This window comes from Coenobita brevimanus, chromosome 64 (assembly GCF_032717465.1).
Source record: "Coenobita brevimanus isolate Jiangsu-jjx chromosome 64, ASM3271746v2, whole genome shotgun sequence".
Taxonomy (NCBI): domain Eukaryota; kingdom Metazoa; phylum Arthropoda; class Malacostraca; order Decapoda; family Coenobitidae; genus Coenobita; species Coenobita brevimanus.
In genome coordinates this window covers 11591082-11596496 of record NC_137017.1, presented here as the reverse complement: position 1 = coordinate 11596496, position 5415 = coordinate 11591082, and the positions used below count along the sequence as shown (strand labels likewise).

At 37.8% G+C, this 5415-nt stretch overlaps 1 protein-coding gene across 1 annotated transcript in view; it reads right to left on the bottom strand.

Moving 5' to 3' along the window:
- Positions 1-5403: 5403 nt before the first annotated feature.
- Positions 5404-5415, bottom strand: part of rl (Mitogen-activated protein kinase rl) — a 145674-nt gene continuing 145662 nt past the window's right edge. Inside the window, exon 8 of the mRNA XM_080276206.1 lies at positions 5404-5415. This exon is cut by the window's right edge and continues 452 nt beyond it. The gene's annotated coding sequence lies outside the window, so the exon portion shown is untranslated.

The window sequence follows — 5415 nt, the reverse complement described above, 5'->3', positions numbered from 1 at the left end:
GCCACGGAAGTATCAGGAAGAGAAGACGGGGTCGCCATCAGGGTCAATACATTGGCAGAACTGGGGGAGGGGGGGAACCAGAAACATTTTCTATAATCTTCCTTGGGAATGAAAAGGCTCAACATGACTGCTAAAAAGAAAGATTTGTTTAGATGGGTCCTGGAGACCAGAGGCCCGGCCAACAACCCAAGTAGGGACCAAGCTCCAAAGCATGCCTCTATCCAAGAAAGAATAGTAACGTCATATGGGAGAGGAGAGTCTCCCAGCACAAAGATGGGCCTTCGGCTCTTTGCCAGAGTACTACCACTAAGCAACAGCACCCCTGGATCCGAAAGCTGCATTTCAGCAGCAGTTCCGCCTTAGCAAAGGTCCACCTTGGCAGAGGTCCACACACTGGGGTGGTGCCGAAATACCATGATATCTACAACTGGCCAGACCAATAGGCCACAGGCACACCCTAATCCTTCCTGCTGGAACTTCCCAAGAGTCATTTATGAGAATTTTGATGAATGTGGAAAATTCAACTCATTTAAACCCCGACATGCTCATCACCTCATATGAGGCAATGTGCAGGCCACCCCTGGCCGCGTTGATCGCCTCATATGGGGCGATGGGTCTCCACCCAATAATTTCAAGCACGAGGAAGTGTCAGCGGTTTCCATGGAAGCACTGAGTCTCCTTCTACGCAAGCCCTGCCACACTGCAATTGCCAAATACCGCATACTTAGCAATTCAGTTCTCATTTGTAGCCCAGCAATGGTGGACTCACGTCCGTCTACCTCCTGTGGTGCTGGCGACTTATCGCCGCCCTCACACCCACCCAAGAGCTGTAAATTACAAAGAGACAGGGGTGATGAAGGCTTTGAGCTCAGAGACACTTGATCTGATGACAAAAAAGTCCAAAAACAATGACCCAGGGAGGGTAACCAGGCTGATAAGAATTAGCGCGTCAGCAATTAAAGCCAATGATAGACTTGAAAGGATAGGAGAAAAGGAAGGAACAAGCAACAGTAAGAGGGCCTTGCAAAATTAGTTGAGACAGTGACAGGGATCCAAGCAGTGGGGAGAGGGCAGAACAGAGTGGAGACACAAGTGTGGCATCCACACAGCAACCAAATTTCCACACACAAAGAAGTTCATTAAGATACCCTGCTATGGCTTCCCCACACATCAAGTCCCCATCGACATCTCTGAAGCCCCTCTGCAACAATAACGAGCAAGGAAACATAGAAGCATTGAAACAGAAGCTGAACACATGCAACAGACTTTGAAAAAGGTGGACACTATAAGACAATCATGACAGAATTTAATGTGGGAAATTCCAAGATTTATAACATCAAGTCCCAGGGATCCAAGCTCAAGGAATTTTTTTATGAAAAGCAAGATGAATCAATCCACTAAAAAAAAGGCCTACTCTTAATTGGCCAAAAATGTAGGGTACCAGGATGGTTTTTTACCTAATGAACCGACTCTAATTTCCCACGAGCTTGCAATATCTTACAGTAACTTGGTATGTCTATTCTGTTAAATATTACAGTATTCACTATTTTATTCATAAAAACATGGAAAAATGAACTAAGGAAATAGATCTTGAGCATTTATTGGTGAACTAATGATCTGGAAAGAAAGGTTGTAAAATAGAATTATCATGCATATCTTGCTCTCACATCAACTGAGTATATGGCCACAGCCCACCAATTTCTTCCTCACTGACTGTCATCACTCCACCCCTCACTCGCCACTCAGCTGTTTTGCAGATTATAATATAAATATATAAGAATTTCAAGCACAAGAATTTTGTCCAACAAAACAAACCTTCATTTCTATCCACTAGATTTTATCTTCTCCGCCAGTGGAAATGCATTCTAAGATGAATTTATACATTAACGCATGATAAAATCTAGTTGATAGAAATGAAGGTTTGTTTTGTTGTACAAAATTACAGTACTGAGCTTACAATTTTCAGGTGTTTATTTATTATCTGCAAAACAGATAAGTGGCAAGTGTACGAATGAGTGACGGCAGTCAGGTGAGGAAGAAATGGGTGGGATGCAGTCGTTTACTCTTACACAGCTGAAGTGTAGGCAAGGGAGGCATGATAATTCTGCTGTACAACATTTCTTTCCAAATCATCAGTTCACCAATAAATGCTCAAGATTTATTTCTTTAGTTGCCTTTTTCGTTTTTATGAACCAAATAACGAATAATAATTAACCATATCTTACTGCGTGCACTTTGCACTACTGCACGACATTACAATCACGTGTGCTACGTCTATCGGGTGTGTTTAAGAGGAGGTAATGTTTCAAATGGAATTTGTTAATGTGGCTGCAGATGTGAGTGGTGAGTATTGTATATACTGCAAAGACACAGCCTGTGTATAAATGTATGTCAGATATCCGGGAAAAACCAGTAAATTCCCCAAGCTTCTTGGTTGTCTGGGATTGCACTGTGTGTGTGTGTGTGTGTGTGTGTGTGTATAAATATATATATATATATATATATATATATATATATATATATATACACACCCTTTTTTCTTATATGCTCTAGTCTATACATCTCATTAAAGATCATTTTCTGCTATTGACAGAAGCTCTTTCTCACTTAACTTCTCTTGCATCAACCAAATATACAGCAATTCATTTTAAAAATTTTGGTTATTACATATCCTAAACCATTTTCTCCATGCTCCTTAGACACCTAATGGCATATATTCAACAATGTTATTTCCAGCTACCAATTTAATTAACAACTCTCCTACCTAGATACAATACCACCGTAGTTACAAAGTAAGATATCAATAGTGCAAACTTCTACTGCAAACTCTGGCATCAAAAAATGTCCTAGGAGGTATATTTCTCCTGATATAATATAAATCTTGATATTGATCAGAACAAGGAGTTCCTTTAGGTAAAAATGCTCCTGTACAATACTGCACTAATAACTGGATCACCCAAAAAGAGTACAATGGAAAATGGATAACATGATGCACATAACAATTACATTCATACATATACACATCAACCACAACTGTCTATGTGATCAATACAGTGACAGTGGAGAGCAACCCATCCTCTGATTATTAGCCTTTGACATTACTTGTTCTTAACAGTTGACTGACTATACGAAGGTTGTCTCTTAGCATTATTAACAGGTAAAAAGATACAAGACAATTACTGTTGGTGTTTCAAGTAATGTACCAATTAATAAATCCAACTGTCTGAGGAAAAAAAAAAATTACGTAGAACTTGCCAAAATTAACTGCACACAAGGCAAACAAATGAAGACAAACAACAGCAATCCTCTCACTTAAATGTATGATAAATGCATATTCCACTTGAGAATCCTACTACAATCTCAGGACACCAAACCTTCCTTAAACTCTGAATAAAGGCAGTACAAGGATTTGATATGCAATTTGTTAATGGGCCCATATTCTTCCAACACCAGACAGCCTGTCATTTGCGTGAAATCACTTCTAGTCTGTTTCCAACAAAGTACTACCTATACCATTTCAGAAGACTTATGATACCTGTATTCATTTTTTAAAGATACATATATCCAATATAAAAATAACATAGTTTCTCCCAGTTTGAAGAATAATTATAATTCTGCTTTTAAATTTTAAAATGTGATTAATGCACAACAAATATTTTACAAACATAAAAGACATGTGTAACATTTCACCCTCTGAATCAGATAGTCACAATAGGAGTACAACACTAGAAGTGAGAAATATGAAATTAACAGGGCTCTCTCACATAGAGCTGTTTAATTTCTCACTCACAATTAGCATTCTCTCCATACCTCCCTACTACAACTAACATACACTTAATTGGTTACATTTGTGGGGAAAAAAAAAAAAAGCCAATTACTGATAACTGTGATGACATAGAAATCAAATTATACTGTATACTGTATTGGTAAAATATCTGTGCAACAGATGAAGATGAGGCAGACAGATCAAAACTTAACTTCATGTATGACATTTCAGACTAACTCAAGGTCTCCAAACAAAGAGTCTGATTATTACCCTTAAACAGCCCATTGCAATTATATTACTATTCAAAGAATGACTTGTTAAGCCACACATAATCTATACCTTTTTGATAGCAGTGCTTTGTAGCTCAGAATGCATCTCTACTTGATGCATTCAGAGACTATCAGAGGGTTATTAGGGGGGGGGGGGGAATTACATCTGAAGGGCAAATTAACACAGTCACACCAACATACACAAGTTTTCTTGGTGACATACACAAAGCTTCACACATGTTAAAGACAGCTTGATCTTAAGAATAACATTCACTCCAGGTATATTGCTGAGCACACTTATACTGTTTATATATTCAAACAAAACAAATGAATAATATCTATACAGTCAGGTAAACATAGCAGACATTGATATCAACACTGAATATATGGGACCTCTTTCCATCAACAATTCAGCATTAATAAGAACCAGTATTACTGGGCACTCTATCCTTAAGCTGGTATTTATGTACTTTTCAGAAAATATGCTGGGGTGTAACTGATTATTTGGAATGCAAATACCATTTGATCCTTCCTAACACTTCAAAAATATTAATTACTTTCTTCAAGAATATCCACAATTTGATTTCAATATAAATAACAAGTATCATTTAACAGGCATGAAACATCTATCTCAACTAGAGAAACTGTAATGCATCCTAAAAACCACATACATTATACAAACAACAGAACACTTTAAATACCAAAATCAGTTTTCTTCCATACAACACGCACAGCCCTGATAACAAGAGGGCTTAGGGTCTAACATTGTAACTTTGTCTAAACTAATGACCCACCCAGACTATTAGTAATTATCCATCCTGATTCACACCTGTATTCTCTCTCTCTCTCTCTCTCTCTCTCTCTCTCTCTCTCTCAGCAACATACTTTCATATGAGGATTATTAATGTGACATGTATCCTGTTAAAGTCCCTAAAATTTGCCTAGCCTACCTCAAATTTGTCTTGCCTCTTGTTAGTCTGGGTGGGTGATCAGTTAATTGTTAAAAATCACTTAATTACTTTATATGACAAGTGTTACGAGTCTTCACCAACTGGCTACCATTTGAAATAATCGTTTCAGTATTTTACTTCTTAAACCAGAAGCCTACACTGTTTTTGCTTGATCACTGAGGTGGGCAAATGTATGACACAAAATCCACTGCCAACACTAGGATGGCTATGGATGATAATAAAACATTTTCATTTTTTACACCATCTGTTTTAATCAGCCTGAAAGAGACACATATACAGTACTAACAAGAACACAAACTATCATCAGAAATCAGATAATAAAATATTGACCTGTCAAGTACAGTAATTATTTAAATCATTACAGGAGACTTATCTGTGTCAACATCCACCTTCCCTACTTTCTCTCTCT